General features: G+C 32.0%; 1 protein-coding gene across 2 annotated transcripts in view; it reads right to left on the reverse strand.

The window, feature by feature from the left end:
- Positions 1-17,948, reverse strand: part of zbtb34 (zinc finger and BTB domain containing 34) — a 42,653-nt gene extending 24,705 nt beyond the window's left edge. The window contains exon 1 of one of the 2 annotated variants that reach the window (XM_056463273.1): positions 17,925-17,948. The gene's annotated coding sequence lies outside the window, so the exon portion shown is untranslated. Of the gene's footprint in view, positions 1-5,321; positions 5,417-17,924 lie in introns of those variants that run through there. The other variant, XM_056463272.1, reaches the window with a different exon arrangement.
- Positions 17,949-21,592: the final 3,644 nt, after the last annotated feature.

Here is a 21,592-nt window from a genome sequence, read left to right on the forward strand (position 1 = left end):
TTGAGTGAGCACACTTTCGTTCTGCCCACAATAAAAAAGAAGACAAACAGGAAAGAGCTGACAAGTGGGATTATGGTGTGTGCTGCTTCAGAAGCATTATATTAAGAGCCCATATTATACATGAAATAGGGTCATATTTAGGTTGTAAGGGTCTCCAACAACAGTCTAATATGCATGCAAGGTCATAAAACACTTTGATGGTCTTATAATCTGCATTTATTTTTACCTAATTATCCAACGACTCCCATATAATCGTTCAGGCGATTCATTTGTTCCCAAACCCCTCCTCAGCGCGAAGCTAATCTGCGCTGATTGGACCGATGACAGCCTGCTGCGATTGGTCGACAGTGACAGGCTTCAGCACGAGACAGAGTGAAATGCCCAGCTGGTATCAACTATATAAAGTAGTCACAGTGCACACGCGCTTCATACTGTAAGGCTTTTTTCACACCACACACAACCCTCCTCAGAAAACTGGGGAGATCGACGCGAGTCTCTCTCTCTCTCTCTCCCCTCTCTCTCTCTCACACACACACACAACTCTCCTCATAAGAACTAGGGAAAGCGACGCGAGTCTCTCTCTCTCTCTCTCTCTCTCTCTCTCTCTCTCTCTCTCTCTCTCTCTCTCTCTCATCTCTCTCTCTCTCTCTCTCTCTCTCTCTCTCTCTCTCTCTCTCTCTCTCTCTCTCTCTCTCTCTCTCTCTCTCTCACACCACACACACACACACACACACACACACACACACACCACACACACACACACACACACACACACCACACACACACACACACACACACCCACACACACACACACACACACACACACAACGCTCCTCAGAAAAACTAGGGAAAGCGACGCGAGTCTCTCTCTCTCTCTCTCTCACACACACACACAACGCTCCTCAGAAGAACTAGGGAAAGCGACGCGAGTCTCTCTCTCTCTCTCTCTCACACACACACACACACACACAACACACACACACACCACACACACACACACACACACACACACACACACACACACACACACACACACACACAACGCTCCTCAGAAGAACTAGGGAACGTGACACGAGTCTCCTGTCTCCTAGCTTACGATCGATCGCCATAGCCACGACAAACGGCCGTGGAACGCGAGCTCACAAAGCCTTTAACGTTAAATCCGTAAACAAAGCGGCACGCGTCGCGTTTTTAACGTGGCTACATGTGATAAGAGAATATAAAGAGTAACCGCGTGTACTGTACCAGGTTAACAACTCATCTTTGGGTAGAGACTGTCAATATTATCCATCTGAGCACAGCGTGACTTCATTCGACCGGCGGCGTCTGTGTGTGTGTGTGTCTAGTGTTTTTTCTGTGTTAGTGGGCGGGGCCGCAGGTTTCAAATCTCCCTGGTTTGCGCGCGTAACTACTGGCGAGGCTTGTGTTTCGTGGCTGCGTCATCGCGAAACACCTAATGACTCGTTATCAAAGCGACTCGTTTGAAGCACTATGAGTCGACTCTTTTATAGATGAATCAATAGTTTTAAACACTGTACACTTACAGATTTAAGCCTTAGCTGGATATTTCACTTCACTTAGAGCTGTGTTACACACTACATGGAAGGGCATTTTCAAAAACCCATAATATGGGCTCTTTAAAGAAAAACAGCATTTGTAATATGGAAATATTTTGTATTCAAAGTCCCAGACATCGAACAAACAGGTAATTTTTAAGAGCTAGCACAGAATTGTTGCCACGGCTTAAAGATTATTGAGTTAAAGATTGACTAAAAAATTAAATAGTAAATCAAAGATGCAATATCTGTCAAGAAAGAATATATATATATATATATATATATATATATATATATATATATATATATATATATATTTATTTATTTATTTATTTATTTATTTATTTATAATCGCAATTAGATATCTTCCCCAAATTGCACAGCCCTGAGACTATGCAAGATTTCAAGCGAATTTAAACCATTTGGGCATGATAAAATGTGTTGCTTTCACAAAGAATAATTGCATTTAATTATTTATACAATGAAGACTATAGTAGTCAACCTTTGAAGTAGATCGCAGAAGTTTTTCAAATTTGTCCTGAGACAAGAATGGATGTTGCTGAATAGTTTTATGAAAGGTTTTAGTGTTATTTTACATTTGAACTTTTTATTTCTTTGCCTCAATACTCTTAGACCCTCCAGAAAACCATAAAGCACTTTTTATTCCATTTGTATTTTTGTTTTTATTAATTTATGCTTAATAAAATATTTTAAAAATAAGTTTATTATTTTTTATGCAGGTACAAAACCATCACTATCTATATAAAAGTATGAATTCTTTCCAAATAGAGTTATTAGTCATATTGTGAAATTCTATTCATAAATCACAATATATATCGCAGAAAAACAAAATATTGCAATGTCAGTTTTATTTTCCAATTTCACGCAGCCCTAGCACCCTGGTTCCAGAGGTATTACAGTAACACTAAAATTTTTTAAAAATTATAATTCAAATGATTATTTATTATAAGTAAAAAAACTATTTGGTGTTAATTTATTGCCCTCGTGGCAAGGCAACCCAAGATGTATATGACTTTTTCCTCTAATAGAACATAAATAGAACATAATATAATTTTAGCTGAAACTGGTCCTTGGCGATTCAGATCTCAATTGACCAGATACCTGCACTTTAAAAAACTAAATATGGCTGCTGCTGCTGATACAATAATCCAGATTATAGTGAGCATGCTCAGGAAAGTTTGCAGAGGCTCTTGATTAAAAGATAATAAATGTTCCAAATAACATTCAGTTTCTTGCCTAAAATTATAACTGCTTTAATAATACTTCAATGCATCATCAGAACCACAGCTTGTAATTATTTGTATTATTATTTATTTTTTATTCTCAAAAAGGTTGACTTGAATTGTACGGGTTGAAGACCACAGTTTCGGGCAATCATTTGCATCAATTTGCGAAGTGCAGTTCAATGATTGGTGGAGATGAGCTGACGAAATGCAGGTCTATCAACATTAATTGACAAAATAATATCTTAAAAGCTTAGACCATTTTAATGTGGTCATGTCATTGGCCCATGAACATTTCCTGTTGTTATCAATCCATTTCATACCTGAAACAAGAGGCGATTCAATCATAACTTAAATGTTAAAACAGATCTCATAACATTATTTATCAATATGTGGCTCTTTTTGGATTCTTGAAGCTATAGAAATGAAAAATGTAAAACAGGAAATACGTTGGGACCAAGGTTTTTGTTTACATCCCTCAAAACAGTCTATAACGTATCTTTTAAAATCAATTATTCTTCCAAACGGTGGTGTCAATTTAACCAGTTCAACATTTAGCTGCCATTTTTTTATCCAAATGAACAGACAAATAACAAAAGGAAAACATTTGAGACCACATAGATCAGAAATATCACTAACACAGTAAAAAATGTAAATGTGAAAAGGTAAAGAAAAGAGAATCTATTTCTCCTATCAACAAAAATCAAATTATTCTAACGTAAACCATCAGTTGAGGTTAACTAAACAATTATATCTTCAACACTCTGTTACATTTTGATTGGGTGGCTTATGGTTTTATTCCAACTCTTATAAGTCAATAACTAACCCCTCACAAATCTATCTTTTCAATTTTTATTTTTAATAGTAAGCTATACAATATTATATTTGTGCATATACATTAGATTAGTCAGTATACTGAAGTCAAATCTGGAGCTTATCTAACAAAATAACTTACAATAACAGAACAAAAACTAGTACACCCAAATTTATATGTTATAGAAAAATATTAAATACAAAAAAAATAAATAAATAAATAAAAATAAAGAGGAAAAATTTTGCAGGTTGGAATTTTCTTTTTTTTGCAATATTTTGCTTGAATTTAATTGCATTATCTTTCAATTTCTAAATATGCTTGGTGACTAAAATATTATTTTAATAAATATATCTGTTTAATAAATGTGTTTTGTTTAAATAAACCAAAATACATTGCCAATATTCAAAGAGAAATAGATACAAATATTCATTTTCAAAATGGTAACTAACAAATAGACTTTAAATACAAAAAGCAAGAGGAAAAACTAATTATGGCACACAAATAACATATAAAAGTGAAACTATACAGATGATTGACACATTCCTGTAGGTGAAAGACTTGTCATTTACTGTCCTTGAACGACAAACAAAAAGAAAAAATGGAAAAGAAAGTAAAAGAGAAGTGAGGGTTGCTATGCCAATGACACGGCTCTGATTACATACATTAAAAAAATAAAGGTTTTTATTGGGGACGTTTCATTTCTAAATACCTTTAACATCCATCAAGTCCTTTAACGGAACAAAAGGTCCTAAAAATTATTAAAATGTTCTTCAAATTAATATTCATGAAAAAAATCTTAAAAGTTGTTCACGTAAAGGTTTTTGAGGAACTTAAATATGGTTCTTTTACGACATTTCTGTGAAAAAAACAATGTGGAACCTTTATTTTTCAGAAAGCTGTCACAGTATGTAAATCTTTGCTTTCCATTTGGAAATAACTATACATTTAACATTAAACTACCTTGAAAAAAAACACCATTCATCAAGATCAAGAACTTACAATAACAGAATACATTGTGTCATTTACTAAGACAATTCAGTTTCACTTTAACTTCAAATGAATCATTACCACGGTGTCAAATAAATAAGTAGCAATTCAATTGACACTATGGTTGTTTTAAAATTTAATGAACTGACACAATACACATCATTCTTGACATAAACCAGTTTAAATTATTTTTAAAAGCTGTAGGCAGCTGACTAGTTTCCAAGAAAGCCAATGCGTTACAGTTTCGATATGTATACGTTTATATGCAGTAAGTTACCCCAAGGCATTTCTGCATCACGTCTGCAGTTGTGATCAAAAGTTTTGCTTGTCTAAAAACAAACAGGAGGGTGGGAAAGTGGCCCACTTGCTTGTGACTGAGGGGAATCAGGAATGTGGAGGTTGGCAGCTAACACTGACTGCATCTGAAGCGAAAATAAACACACAGTCTACATTAAACTGCCGTAGACCGCTGAGAAACGGTAAGGTCAGTTCATGACAGTTTAGCCAGGTAGTTGACGGTACTGTGCCCAGCGTCGCAGGCGAACTCCTCCTTAGTACATTTGCTGCCAGGCTAGCTCGCACCAAAGCTGTCACGGAATGCTAACAAGTTAGCCGGTTAGCGACATGTATTTAAAAGCACCCGGTATAACAGTGTCAAATAAAACTAAGCTGACGACAAAACCGACATAATGCGGACTTAAAAATAAAGTCTCGTCTCACCTTCTCCGATCAAATGTCGGCCATTCCTCTGCACAGCGACTCGCTTTGGCCTCCTCCTTCCCCAGCTGTGCTCTGCTTCTCCGCCGTTGCTATTTTTCCAGCTCTCTGCCCAACCGGAAGTGCACGCGCGCGGTCTCCAGGGGCCGCGCTCTGTCTCTCGGGTTTCTTGACGTGCTGTTGAGGAAGCGTTCCTGTAGATGATATAGAGATCAGAGGTAAGACTCGCCCCCTTTCCCTTCGACTTTTCGGTACAAGGGTCATGGAGTGTATGTTTAAGGATGTTAGCTTTGTTGCAATAATTTCAATGAAGGGTGTCCGGTTTTCGTTTCCGCGAATACCCACTGTACCGGATTGGGAGGCAGTTATGAAGCCGTTAAAACGTTTATAGAGCATGATACAAGATAAGAAAACAGTAATAATAATAATAATAATAATATATTGAATTATATAAATGTAATAATTCAAAATGTATTACAACAACAATGTAATAACAATATAAATGTATGTAGTCTTTCTACAAAAAAAAACTTACTAATTAACTTGCTATCCTTCCTTCTGTCCCTGCATCATCAGGGGTTGCTACAGCGGAATGAACCAGCGGAAAAAAAATCGAACAACAACACAATGAACAAAACAACATTACATAATATATATTTTTTAAAAAGAGTTAAAATATTATAGATAAAATAAATTAAATAGTTATTACAACAGTAAATATTTATAAAGTTATTCACAATTGTGAAAATCCTTATTCAAATCCTCATATGAAAGTATTTACAATTTTAATATAATAATTATGTGTGTGTGTGTGTGTGTGTGCGTGCGTGCGTGCGTGTGTGCGTGCGTGCGTGTGTGTGTGTATATATTCATTCATTCAATTTTTCATTCATTTATTCATTAGTCCCTTTAATAATCTGGGGTTGCCACAGGGGAATTAACTGCCAATTCATCCAGCATAGGTTTTACACAGCGGATGCCCTTCCAGCTGCAACCCATCACTGGGAAACATCCACACACTCATTCACTCGCATACACTACGGACACGGAGAGAAAATGCAAACTCTACACAGAAATGCCAACTGACCCACCCGGGGCTCGAACCAGCAACCTTCTTGCAGTGAGGCGATCTTGTTACCCACTACTCTCTCTCTCTCTCTCTCTCTCTCTCTCTCTCTCTCTCTCTCTCTCTCTCTCTCTCTCTCTCTCTCTATATATATATATATATATATATATAGATAGATAGATAGATAGATAGATAGATAGATAGATAGATAGATAGATAGATAGATAGATAGATACAATTATTTTGTAGTATTATTGATAGTTTATTATAATTGTAAATACTTTCATATGATGATTCTTATAAGGATTTACAGATTTAATTATTTTAGAAATATTTATTGTTGTAATATATATATATATTTCATATAATCCATATTTTTACATAGACCTAGTCAAATATATAATATAATAATCGAATAACTTTTATAAATAAACCAATTCGAAATAAACATAAAACAAAAAGGTGTATGAATAAATAAATTCTGAAAACTTTTAAAAACTGTCTAAATTTATATTAGAAAATTATGAAATCAACAGTATAGCTTTTGATTTCATGGATCAGAAGGCAAATTAATGTGATTTGCTCTAGAAAACTATAACATGATTTTGAATCTGCAAATTTAATGGTTTCTAGCCCAGCTGTAGTCCAACATCACATTAATTCAATGCTGAATTCTAGAAACATAGACAACAGATGGGAACATGTTTTGTCTGGTTAACTTAATATTTTAATTTTCTAAAGTCATATGATGAGTTTTCTTTAAACTCAGAATGAAGTTATAATATATCTGCAGCTTTACCTGATCAGTTTCAAGCTGTTTTACTATTAATACAACAGCAGAGGGCGTAACAGGCTAATCTAAGTGAAAGAGCAATGGTTCTCTCACGTTACCCAGTAAAACGTTGCTACATAAATGCTAGTTTATAGGCAGAAAGTATCATATTTGTCTCTACAGTTTGAATAATTATTTAAATAGCGCATTATATAATTATTAAACATTTTAAATGTATCATCTGCAGCACTGGAAGATCAAAAATTCAACTTATTGAGCCTTTCTTTTGGCCATGGAGTCAAAACGTTGATAAGTTCCACAACAAATTCGTAATACTCTTGTTTCAAAAGCTTTAAAAAGAAGAAGCTCTAAAATTTCCACACTACATAAAGTACATGTACCTAAAAGAGTTTTTTATATCATTTAATAATCACAAAGGCATTAAAACAATAAAGGGAAGAATAATAATCCATGCACATGCCAAAATGTACAAACATTAGCCTCTAATATCTAGCTTATTTGTATATCCATTTCATATTTATTTCATGCACCAATCCTTTTGAGTCATTTACATCTTTCATATAGAGGGCCGCAACTGAACCAGCATGTGCTAAGAAGTCTGTCTGCAGATGTTTTGCATTCCGTGTGTTTGCTGGAATTAATTTAAGCTACAAATACAGCTTTTGAGTGAGGGTTTGGTACATTTTACAGTCAACTAAAATGTATAATTTGGATATTGGACTAAATTACTGTCATATACAGTTTTGAAATATTTGAAATGCACAGTTACACCTATCCAAACATCACAGGTATATTGGCTAGTTGTTAAATATGTTAATATTTACATGTGCCATTTCAGTAATATGACCATACCAGTGACAGTCACATCAGTGAGTTGGCCTTTTCTGTTTCCTCAAAGATGAGACGTTTCTTTTTAGTGCTCACATTATATTAAATAAGAAAAACAGGATTTTAAGTACATAGTAAATGCAAGTGTCAATTAACTTGAGTATAAAAAAATCATAAAATATGAAAATATGGGCGATTAGGTCACATCATCATCATCATCAGTGTAACAGATAGATATTATATATTTAAAAAATGAAACAAAATACTTATCTTGATGTCTACTTAATAAAATATGTCAAAGTATAAGTGATCCTAACACAGTTCTTCAACTTTAAATGACTAAAAACATTTTGCTTAAAAACCTGTGTAAACATAGTGCTTTGAAGGATAGTAATACAAAGATTTAAGTAAAAATAACAATTAATAAGTACTTCCAGGCAACACTGTGATCCGTAAATAGAGTTTTAAAAAATGTTTTTATATCTAATTTATGGGGTTTTTTTTCATTCTAGAGGTCTTCTGGAAAGCATAGTAAAAAAGTATGATTTACATTACAATTTTTGCTAAGAAAAAAATAGTCATTCATACAATTTTTTTATCTCAGACCCACATAAACAACACTGTATTTTAAAATAATTATAAAATTGTATAAATTCAATCCAAAATCATTTGACAGACAGATATAAAAAAGTCAAACATATTAAGAAAAAAATATTCAGTATTCAAAAAACACATAAAATCTCTAAAACACATTCATATAGCTTTTATTTTTTTTTATCTGATATATTTTTATTTTCTCAGAAAATTTTCCACTCCAATCAAGAAAGAATTCTCTCCACAATGAGCTTTTTTCATCATCTCATTTGAAGGACAGCTTGGCCTCAGAAGCGAATATCTGACCTAATCTGAGTGCAGGTGGGTGACCGGTGTAAGAAGCAAAATCGCTTTGTCATCGCACGTGCTCCTGAGCGCGGCCCATGTTAAACAAGTCTCTCCTCTATTCTCTGACAGTAAGATAATTCATCCATTTTTCCTCTCTCTCTCTCTCTCTCTCTCTCTCTCTCTCTCTCTCTCTCTCTCTCTCTCTCTCTCTTTCCCATTAAATAACCACCCACACACACACACACACACACACACACACACACACATATACATATATAAAAACTCACATAACAACACAAGAGAATAATCAGCTGCAGGTATGAGGCGATTAGAAATGGTTTTGTTGACCTCAAGAGCCGATGGTGATATTGATAACATTTTCAAACAGTCTCGCTCATCAAAGGGTTTCCTGTTAAAGTTGTAATCTTCCTTGAAATAGGGCTTTGTTAGCCACCGCGGCATTCACTTGACCGAGAATTCCTGGGCTGTAAGCTAATGGGGATGATTTTGAGCGGGGTCGGTGCTGGGGATCAGAGCTGGGGACCCGAGCGGGGTGGCCCTGGAGCTCAGAAGTGGCTCGCGGCGATTTGTAGCCCAGGTGACTTTGCAAATTCCCCTCCTGCTTAAGACGGGCCTCGCTGGATGATCATTTTCTAGTCTTTCCCAAGCCTGCATATCAGGGATCAAAAACAAAGAAATGGAGTATGTGATTAAAATGCCGAAACCACTAGTGTTTAAAAGCTTTAGGCTTTCGAAGGAAATTAATACTTTTATTCTGGAGGGAGGCATTGAATTGATAAATAGCGACAGTCGAGATTTATATTAATACAAATTTCTAAATTAATGGTCTTCTTTTTGAACTTTTGTCAAAAAATAAAGTTTGCACAAGAGTCTTCTGTGGAATTCTGTATGTAGTACAGAATAAAAAAATTGTAATCTTGCAATCCTTACTTTTTCACTTGTATCACAAGTAGGAAAAGTGTAACATCAACTCAGATTTGTGAGGGGGAAAAGTCAGAGATTAAAGAAATTGCAAGATATTTCTTGCTCTGATCTGCAAGAAAAAAGCTGATCTTAAATTGCGCCTTTGTTTGCAAACTTACATGTTTACTTCTATTTCACAATTCTGAGTTTTCTGTCTTAGAATAATGAGATACAAGAAAGTTGTGAGATAACTTGAACAATTGTATAACTGTATAAACTGTGTAACTGTAATAACTTGAACACAAGTTCTGAACATAAGACAAGTCAATTAGATGAACTCAGATAATTCAAAACTGCAAAATATAATGTCTGTGAGATATATTTTCAGTTCTAAAAGTCAGAATTGCATGATATTAACTGAAAAATGCAAGATACAAAGTCATAATTATAAAAAAGTCACATCCACATGATAACAATTCAAATCAAGAGAAAGTAACTTGCAGTGTGAGGAAATATATATATATATATATATAATTATATATATATATATATATATCTATATATATATATATATATATATATATATATATATATATACACTGTAAAACCAACAGTCAACTTTATCAAATGAAATGAGTGTAGCTAACTCAAAATTTACTGACAGTTAATTCTAATCATTTGAAAAGAGTTTTGAACTCAGTGTTGAAGGTAAAGAGGTAAATAAATACCTCATTACTTCAACTTAAATAGAGTAAGTTCACAGTACTAATATAGATTAGTTTTTTACTCAAATGGTTTGTTGCAATCGGATTCCTCAAACGGTTTGAGTTGCCTTAACTTATTGAGTTTTACAGTACTCAACTGGTTTGAGTTCTCTTCATTTATTGGGATTTACTGTGGTCAAATTGATTCATTTACTAAAACTGATTAAGTTCACAGTACACATATAGATTCCTTTTTGAGCTTGAATAGTTTGTTGCAATCGGTTTCCTCAAATGGTTTGAGTTACCTTAACTTATTGGGGTTTACAGTGTGTATAAATATATACAGTTGAAGTCAGAATTATTATACCCCCTTTGAATTTTTTTCTTTTTTAAATATTTCCCAAATGATGTTTAACAGAGCAAGGAAATTTTCACAGTATGTCTGATAATATTTTTTCTTCTAAATCTTATTTATTTAATTTCAGCAAGAATAAAAGCAGTTTTTAATTTTTTATGAACCATTTTAAGGTCAAAATTATTAGCCCAGTTAAGCATTTTTTTTTTTCCGACTGTCTACAGAACAAACCACCGTTATACAATAACTTGCCTAATTACCCTAATCTGCCTAGTTAACCTAATTAACCTATGTTAAGCCTTTAAATGTCACTTTAAGCTGTATAGAAGTGTCTTGAAAAATATCTAGTCAAATATTATTTACTGTCATCATGGCAAAGATCAATAACCAGTTATTAGAAATGAGTTATTAAAACTATTATGTTTAGAAATGTGTTGAAGGAATCTTCTCTCCATTAAACAGAAATTGGGGAAAAAAATAAACAGGGGGGCTAGTAATTCAGGGGGGCTAATAATTCTGACTTCAACTATATATATATATATATATATATATATATATATATATATCTATATATATATATATATATATATATATTCATTTGAAATATATCGAGTCAAATGTAATCAAAATAAAAAAAATCAGATGTGAAATGTTGATAGGATAAAAAAATTATGTGTATTAACATAAGAAAAAAGTCAGAAATGTAACAATTCAAAGTCATAATTATGAGATTTTGACTCAGAATCAAGAGAAATATCATAAATAACTGTGTATATTATAGTTAGATTTTTTAAAAATATCTGCTCACAGTTGTTGGATTTTTATGTGAGCTAACAATTTTGTGAAAGTAAGAAATGCAATAAAAACTTTAAACAGCAACATCTTATGATCTGCTGAATAGATTTATTTTTTTCGCTTACAAAACAATTGATTGTATCAGTCAATAAATCGACCAGGAGATGGACGTTTGTCATTACTAATGTGATTTACAATTCAATAAATCCATATTTTGCTCCGTTAATACACATAAAAAAATCCTCTTATACTTAACTGTGCCAGTGATAGATCAAAAAGCCCAGTGATGACTAATGCTCTGCCGTTGATGTCTGAAGATTGAGATCAGAGTATCTCTGATTTACAGGTGCACTGCATTCTTGGCCAGCCAGCACTAAGTCACAGGTGAATGTCACTGTGGGTGTTAACTGATCTGCAGATTTCTGAAAGATACAAACTCTCTGAGATTCTGAAAAAAAAAAAGAATTAGAAACTAAAATTGTGAGAAATTAACTGAAAACTGCAAGACACAAAGTCATAGCAGTAAGATAAAAGTATAAAAAAGTATAAAAAAGTAAAAAAGTATAAAAGTGATTTGCAATTCTCAGAAGGTAAATTTAATGTATGAGCTATAGAGAAGTAATTATGGGATACAGTCATATCTTTGAGAAAAAAAATGAAAACGTCTTAACTGTGAGATATTAACTTGTCATTGTAAGATACAATTGAAGCTATAAGAAAAGTCAGAAATGGAGAATATTTGGGAATTGCAAAATGCAAAGTAAAAATTTGAAAAATAAAAATTTCAGAACTATGAAATACAGACTCAAAGTCATAATTCTGAAAAACAAATATGTGGTTTGTGAAATGTTTGCTTCCAGTTGTCAGATACTGAATCAGATTTGCATTACTAACTTAAAATTCAGAGAAATTAACTCACAATTTTGAGATTACAATTTTGAGTTTACAATTTTGAGATACAGTCACGATTTCTCAAAATCAAGAGAAAATTAATAATTATGAAAAACAAATATGTGCTTTGTTTACAATTTTTTTACAATTGTGACATAAAAACTTGCAATAATGACAATTCTTAGAGAAAAAAAGTATTGAGAGGTGTTCACTCGTAATTATGAGTTACAAACTTGCAATTCTGAGAGTTGCAGTTGCAATTCTGAGAAAAATATCTCAGCTTTGAAATATTAATTTAATTTTGAGAGAAGCAAAGTATAGACTGTAAGAAAAACGTCAGAAATATAAGATTTTACCTGGAAATTGTAAGACACAAAGTTGCAATTAAAAAAAAAAAGTGAGCATTATGAGACACTGACTCAAAAACAAAAGTCGTAATTCTGAAAAAAAGATTCTAAATCCAAATTGCATTATCTTTCATTCATTCATTTTTTTTTTTTTTTTGGGGCTTAGTCCCTTTATTCATCAGGGGTCAACACTGCGGAATGAACCACCAACTTCATATCGATTGACAGTGCTAACCACTGAGCCACCGTGTTGCCCGTCGAACAGCAAATTACTAACTCAAAATTCAAAAAAGTAAACTTGCAATTATGAGAAAAAGTTACATGAAATTATGAGATAATAACGAAAACGTTTGAAAAAAATTAGAGTTCAGCTGCAATTGTGAATTATAAACTTACAATTTTGAGAAGCTACAATTTGTAAGCTAAAGAAATTGCAAAACAGGTGCACTTCAGAGAAAACACATCTGAACTTTGAGATATTACCTTGATATTGCAAGATGCAAAGTTGCAATTTTAAGAAAAAAGTTACGATTAGAGATATTTACTGAATATTAAGAGAAAAGTTACAATTCTTTTGCTGTAATTATGTAATAGAAATTGTGATTCTAAAAAGAGAAGATTTTTAAAGATTCTACATGATATTCAATTATGAGAAGAAAAAGTCAGAATTAAAGGATGTTAACTCGCAATTCTTAAAATGATTTGTGAAGGGTACCATTTGCTAAATATAAACAAAAATATAGCTGCAAGCAGCTATTATCGGGACCAAGCAGCCCAGCGGCCACATCATAAACAAGCACGCAACAAGCTACAGAGCAACTGGAAAATTCTATAACTTTTAGGCAGCAAATTTGGTGGAAATTTATGGATATAACGATATATGTAGAGTTCAAAGCAACAGATCTTAAACTAATTCAAGATGGTGGACAGGAAGTTGTATCAATTAAGGAATAAATGATATCAATGTTCTCTGTATGAAAAAACAGCATTTGTAATATGGAAATATTTTGGTTTCAAAGTCCCAGACATCGAACAAACAGGTAATTTTTAAGAGCTAGCAAAGAATTGTTGCCACGACTTAAAGATTATTGAGTAAAAGATTGACTAAAAAATTAAATAGTAAATCAAAAGCGCAATATCGGTCAAGAAAGAATATATATATATATATATATATTTTTTTTTAAATAATCGCAATTAGATATCTTCCCCAAATCGCACAGCCCTGAGACTATGCAAGATTTCAAGCGAATTTAAACCATTTGGGCATGATAATATGTGTAGCTTTAACAAAGAATAATTGCATTTAACTATTTATACAATGAAGACTATAGTAGTCAACATTTGAAGTAGATCGCAGAAGTTTTTCAAATTTGTCCTGAGACAAGAATGGATGTTGCTAAATAGTTTTATGAAAGGTTTTAGTGTTATTTTACATTTGAACTTTTCATTTCTTTTCTCAATACTCTTAGACCCTCCAGAAAACCATAAAGCACTTTTTATTCCATTTGTATTTTTGTTTTTATTCATTTATGCTTAATAAAATATTTTAAAAATAACACATCAAAATCATCACTATCTATAAAAAAAGAAAATCACTTTCCCGAACTCTCACATTCAATCTGCCCAGTTGGTGGAATGAACTCCCTAACTACATCAGAACAGCAGAGTCACTTGCTGTCTTCAAGAAACGACTAAAAACGCAACTGTTTAGTCTCCACTTTCCTTCCTAATCTGCAACTGCCTCTCTGGCTATACCACTAACTGTGCCCTCTCTCTCTCTCTCTCTCTCTCTGTCTTAAAAAATAAAAAATAAATAATAATAATAATAATAATAATAATAATAAAAAAAATTAAAAAAAAAAATTTTTTACTAATGCTTTGCTTCTTAGACTTTACACACCTGAAACTTGTCTATAGCACTTGTTCACTGCTGCTCTTATAGTTGTGTGAATTGCTTCCATGTCCTCATTTGTAAGTCGCTTTGGATAAAAGCGTCTGCTAAATGACTAAATGTAAATGTAAATATATATAAAAGTATGAATTTTTTTCAAATAGAGTTATTAGTCATATTGTGAAATTCTATTCATAAATCACAATATATATCGCACAAAAACTAAATATTGCAATGTCAGTTTTATTTTCCAATTTCATGCAGCCCTAGCACCCTGGTTCCAGAGGTATTACAGTAACACAAAATTTTTTTAAAAAATTATAATTCAAATGATTATTTATTATAAGTCAAAAAACTATTTGCTGTTAATTTATTGCCCTCGTGGCAAGGCAACCCAAGATGTATATGACTTTTTCCTCTAATAGAACATTTATAGAACATAAAAAGAACATAATAGAAGTTTAGCTGAAACTGGTCCTTGGCGATTCAGATCTCAATTGACCAGATACCTGCACTTTAAAAAACTAAATATGGCTGCTGCCGCTGATACAATAATCCAGATTATAGTGAGCATGCTCAGGAAAGTTTGCAGGGGCTTTTGATTAAAAGATAATAAATGTTCCAAATAACATTCAGTTTCTTGCCTAAAATTATAACTGCTTTAATAATACTTCAATGCATCATCAGAACCACAGCTTGTAATTATTTGTATTATTATTTATTTTTTATTCTCAAAAAGGTTGACTTGAATTGTACGGATTGAAGACCACAGTTTCAGGCAATCATTTGCATCAATTTGCGAAGTGCAGTTCAATGATTGGTGGAGATGAGCTGACGTAAGGCAGGTCTATCAACATTGATTGACAACATAATATCTTAAAGGCTTAGACCATTTTAATGTGGTCATGTCATTGGCCCATGAACATTTCCTGTTGTTATCAATCCATTTCATACCTGAAACAAGAGGCGATTCAATCATAACTTAAATGTTAAAACAGATCTCATAACATTATTTATCAATATGTGGCTCTTTTTGGATTCTTGAAGCTATAGAAATGAAAAATGTAAAACAGGAAATACGTTGGGACCAAGGTTTTTGTTTACATCCCTCAAAACAGTCTATAACGTATCTTTTAAAATCAATTATTCTTCCAAACGGTGGTGTCAATTTAACCAGTTCAACATTTAGCTGCCATTTTTTTATCCAAATGAACAGACAAATAACAAAAGGAAAACATTTTAGACCACATAGATCAGAAATATCACTAACACAGTAAAAAATGTAAATGTGAAATGATAAAGAAAAGTGAATCTATTTCTCGTATCAACAAAAATCAAATTATTCTAACGTAAACCATCAGTTGAGGTTAACTAAACAATTATATCTTCAACACTCTGTTACATTTTGATTGTGTGGCTTATGGTTTTATGCCAACTCTTATAAGCCAATAACTAATCCCATACAAATCTATCTTTTCAATTTTTATTTTTAATAGGAAGCTATACAATATTATATTTGTGCATATACATTAGATTAGTCAGTATACTGAAGTCAAATCTGGAGCTCATCTAACAAAATAACTTACAATAACAGAACAAAAACTAGTACACCTAAATTTATAAGTTATAGAAAAATATTAAATACAATTAAAAAATAAATAAATAAAATTCAAGTTTAAATAAAATTAAATTTTGCAGGTTGGAATTTTCTTTTTCTTTTTTTGCAATAATTTGCTTGAATTTAAATTGCATTATCTTTCAATTTCTAAATATGCTTGGTGACTCAAATATTATTTTAATAAATATATCTGTTTAATAAATCTATTTTGTTTAAATAAACCAAAATGCTGAGTACTGTACGGGAAACTAACGCAACAGACTTTAAACACAAAAAGCAAGAGGAAAAAGGAATTATGGCACACAAATAACATATAAAAGTGAAACTATACAGATGATTGACACATTCCTGTAGGTGAAAGACTTGTCATTTACAGTCCTTGAACGACAAACAAAAAGAAAAAATGGAAAAGAAAGTAAAAGAGAAGTGAGGGTTGCTATGCCAATGACACGGCTCTGATTACATACATTAAAAAAATAAAGGTTTTTATTGGGGACGTTTCATTTCTAGATACCTTTAACATCCATCAAGTCCTTTAACGGAACAAAAGGTCATAAAAATTATTAAAATGTTCTTCAAATTAATATTCATAAAAAAAATCTTAAAAGCTGTTCACGTAAAGGTTTTTGAGGAACTCAAATATGGTTCTTTTATGACATTACTGTGAAAAAAACTATTTGGAACCTTTATTTTTCAGAAAACTGTCACAGTATGTAAATCTTTGCTTTCCATTTGGAAATAACTATACATTTAACATTAAACTACCTTGAAAAAAACACCATTCATCCAGAACAAGAACTTGCAATAAACAGAATACATTGTGTCATTTACTAAGACAATTCAGTTTCACTTTAACTTCAAATGAATCATTACCACGGTGTCAAATAAATAAGTAACAATTCAATTGACACTATGGTTGTTTTAAAATCTAATGAACTGACACAATACACATCATTCTTGACATAAACCAGTTTAAATTATTTTTAAAAGCTGTATGCAGCTGACTAGTTTCCAAGAAAGCCAATGCGTTACAGTTTCGATATGTATACGTTTTTATGCAGTAAGTTACCCCAAGGCATTTCTGCATCACGTCTGCAGTTGTGATCAAAAGTTTTGCTTGTCTAAAAACAAACAGGAGGGTGGGAAAGTGGCCCACTTGCTTGTGACTGAGGGGAATCAGGAATGTGGAGGTTGGCAGCTAACACTGACTGCATCTGAAGCGAAAATAAACACACAGTCTACATTAAACTGCCGTAGACCGCTGTGAAACGGTAAGGTCAGTTTATGACAGTTTAGCCAGGTAGTTGACGGTACTGTGCCCAGCGTCGCAGGCGAACTCCTCTTTAGTACATTTGCTGCCAGGCTAGGTCGCACCAAAGCTGTCACGGAATGCTAACAAGTTAGCCGGTTAGCGACATGTATTTAAAAGCACCCGGTATAACCGTGTCAAATAAAACTAAGCTGACGACAAAACCGACATAATGCGGACTTAAAAATAAAGTCTCGTCTCACCTTCTACGATCAAATGTCGGCCATTCCTCTGCACAGCGACTCGCTTTGGCCTCCTCCTTCCCCAGCTGTGCTCTGCTTCGCCGTTGCTATTTTTCCAGCTCTCTGCCCAACCGGAAGTGCACGCGCGCGGTCTCCAGGGGCCGCGCTCTGTCTCTCGGGTTTCTTGACGTGCTGTTGAGGAAGCGTTCCTGTAGATGATATAGAGATCAGAGGTAAGACTCGCCCCCTTTCCCTTCGACTTTTCGGTACAAGGGTCATGGAGTGTATGTTTAAGGATGTTAGCTTTGTTGCAATAATTTCAATGAAGGGTGTCCGGTTTTCGTTTCCGCGAATACCCACTGTACCGGATTGGGAGGCAGTTATGAAGCCGTTAAAACGTTTATAGAGCATGATACAAGATAAGACAACAGTAATAATAATAATAATAATAATAATAATATATTGAATTATATAAATGTAATAATTCAAAATGTATTACAACAACAATGTAATAACAATATAAATGTATGCATTCTTTCTACAAAAAACTTACTATCTAATTAACCTGCTATCCTTCCTTCTGTCCCTGCATCATCAGGGGTTGCTACAGCGAAATGAACCAGCAAAAAAAAAATCGAACAACACAATGAACAAAGCAACATTATATTATTATAACAAATTTAAAAGAGTTAAAATATTATAGATATTGTGAATAAAATAGTTGTTACAACAATAAATATTTATAAAATTATTCATAATTGTGAAAATCCTTATTCAAATCCGCATATAAAAGTATTTACAATTTTAATATAATAATTATGTGTGTTTGTATATATATATATATATATATATATATATATATATATATATATATATATATATATATATATATATATATATATATATATATATATATTCATTCAATTATTCATTCATTTATTCATTAGTCCCTTTAATAATCTGGGGTTGCCACAGTGGAATTAACTGCCAATTTATCCAGCATAGGTTTTACACAGCGGATGCCCTTCCAGCTGCAACCCATCACTGGGAAACATCCACACACTCATTCACACGCATACACTACGGACAGAGAGAAAATGCAAACTCCACACAGAAATGCCAACTGACTCGGCTCGAACCAGCGACCTTCTTGCAGTGAGGCGATCTTGTTACCCACTACTCTCTCTCTCTCTCTCTCTCTCTCTCTCTCTCTCTCTCTCTCTCTCTCTCTCTCTCTCTCTCTCTATATATATATATATATATATATATACATATATTTATATATATATATATACAATTATTTTGTAGTATTATTGATAGTTTATTATTATTGTAAATACTTTCATATGATGATTCTTATAAGGATTTACAGATTTAATTATTTTAGAAATATTTATTGTAATAATATACATATATATATATATATATATATATATATATATATATATATATATATATATATATATATATATATATATATATATATATATATGTGTGTGTGTGTGTGTGTGTGTGTGTGTGTGTGTGTATATTACAACAATAAATATTTCTAAAATAATTAAATCTTTTTTCATATATATATATATATATATATATATATATATATATATATATATATATATATATATATATATATATATATATATATATATATATATATATATATATATTATATTTCATATAATCCATATTTTTACATAGACCTAGTCAAATATATAATATAATAATCGAATAACTTTTATAAATATAACAATTCAAAATAGCATTTTATAACATAAAACAAAAAAGTGTATGAATAAATAAATTCTGAAAACTTTTTAAAACTGTCTAAATTTATATTAGAAAATTATGAAATCAACAATACAGCTTTTGATTTTATGGATCAGAAGGCAAATTAATGTGATTTGCTCTAGAAAACTATAACATGATTTTGAATCTGCAAATTTTATGTTATCTAGACTAGCTGTAGTCCAACACACACTACAATATAAAAACATAACATTAATTCAATGCTGAATTCAAGAAACATAGACAACAGATGTGAACATGTTTTGTCTGGTTAACTTAATATTTAAATTTTCTAAACTCTGTTCAAAATCATATCATGAGTTTTCTTTAAACTCAGAATGAAGTTATAATATATCTGCAGCTTTACCTGATCAATTTCAAGCTGTTTTACTATTAATACAACAGCAGAGGGCGTAACAGGCTAATCTAAGTGAAAGAGCAATGGTTCTCTCACGTTACCCAGTAAAACGTTGCTACATAAATGCTAGTTTATAGGCAGAAAGTATCATATTTGTCTCTACAGTTTGAATAATTATTTAAATAGCGCATTATATAATTATTAAACATTTTAAATGTATCATCTGCAGCACTGGAAGATCAAAAATTCAACTTATTGAGCCTTTCTTTTGGCCATGGTGTCAAAACGTTGATAAGTTCCACAACAAATTCTTAATACTCTTGTTTCAAAAGCTTTAAAAAGAAGAAGCTCTAAAATTTCCACACTACATAAAGTACATGTACCTAAAAGAGTTTTTATATCATTTTAATAATCACAAAGGCATTAAAACAATAAAGGGAAGAATAATAATCCATGCACATGCCAAAATGTACAAACATTAGCCTCTAATATCTAGCTTATTTGTATATCCATTTCATATTTATTTCATGCACCAATCCTTTTGAGTCATTTACATCTTTCATATAGAGGGCCGCAACTGAACCTGCATGTGCTAAGAAGTCTGTCTGCAGATGTTTTGCATTCCGTGTGTTTGCTGGAATTAATTTAAGCTACAAATACAGCTTTTGAGTGAGAGTGTGGTACATTTTACAGTCAACTAAAATGTAAAATTTGGATATTGGACTAAATTACTGTCATGTACAGTTTTGAAATATTTGAAATGCACAGTTACACCTATCCAAACATCACAGGTATATTGGCTAGTTGTTAAATATGTTAATATTTACATGTGCCATTTCAGTAATATAATCATACCAGTGACAGTCACATCAGTGAGTTGGCCTTTTCTGTTTCCTCAAAGATGAGACATTTCTTTTTAGTGCTCACATTATATTAAATAAGAAAAACAGGATTTTAAGTACATAGTAAATGCTAGTGTCAAATAACTTGAGTATAAAAAATCATAAAAAATGAAAATATGGACGATTAGGTCACATCATCATCATCATCATCATCATCATCATCATCATCATCATCATCATCATCATCATCCTCAGTGTAACAGATGGATATTATATATTTAAAAAATGAAACAAAATACTTATCTTGATGTCTACTTAGTAAAATATGTCAAAGTATAAGTGATCCTAACACAGTTCTTCAATTTTAAAGAACTAAAAACATTTTGCTTGTAAAACCTGTGTAAACATAGTGCTTTGAAGGATAGTAATACAAAGATTTAAGTAAAAATAGCAATAAATAAGTACTTCCAGGCAACACTGTGATCCGTAAATAGAGTTTTAAAAAATGTTTTTATGTCTAATTTATCTATTTTTATGGGGTTTTTTTTCATTCTAGAGGTCTTCTGTAATTACATTACAATTTTTGCTAAGAAAAAAATAGGCATTCATACATTTTTTTTTATCTCAGACCCACATAAACAACACTGTATTTTAAAATAATTATAAAATTATATAAATTCAATCCAATATCATATGACAGA

The sequence above is a fragment of the Danio aesculapii genome, chromosome 8 (genome assembly GCF_903798145.1).
Source record: "Danio aesculapii chromosome 8, fDanAes4.1, whole genome shotgun sequence".
NCBI lineage: Eukaryota > Metazoa > Chordata > Actinopteri > Cypriniformes > Danionidae > Danio > Danio aesculapii.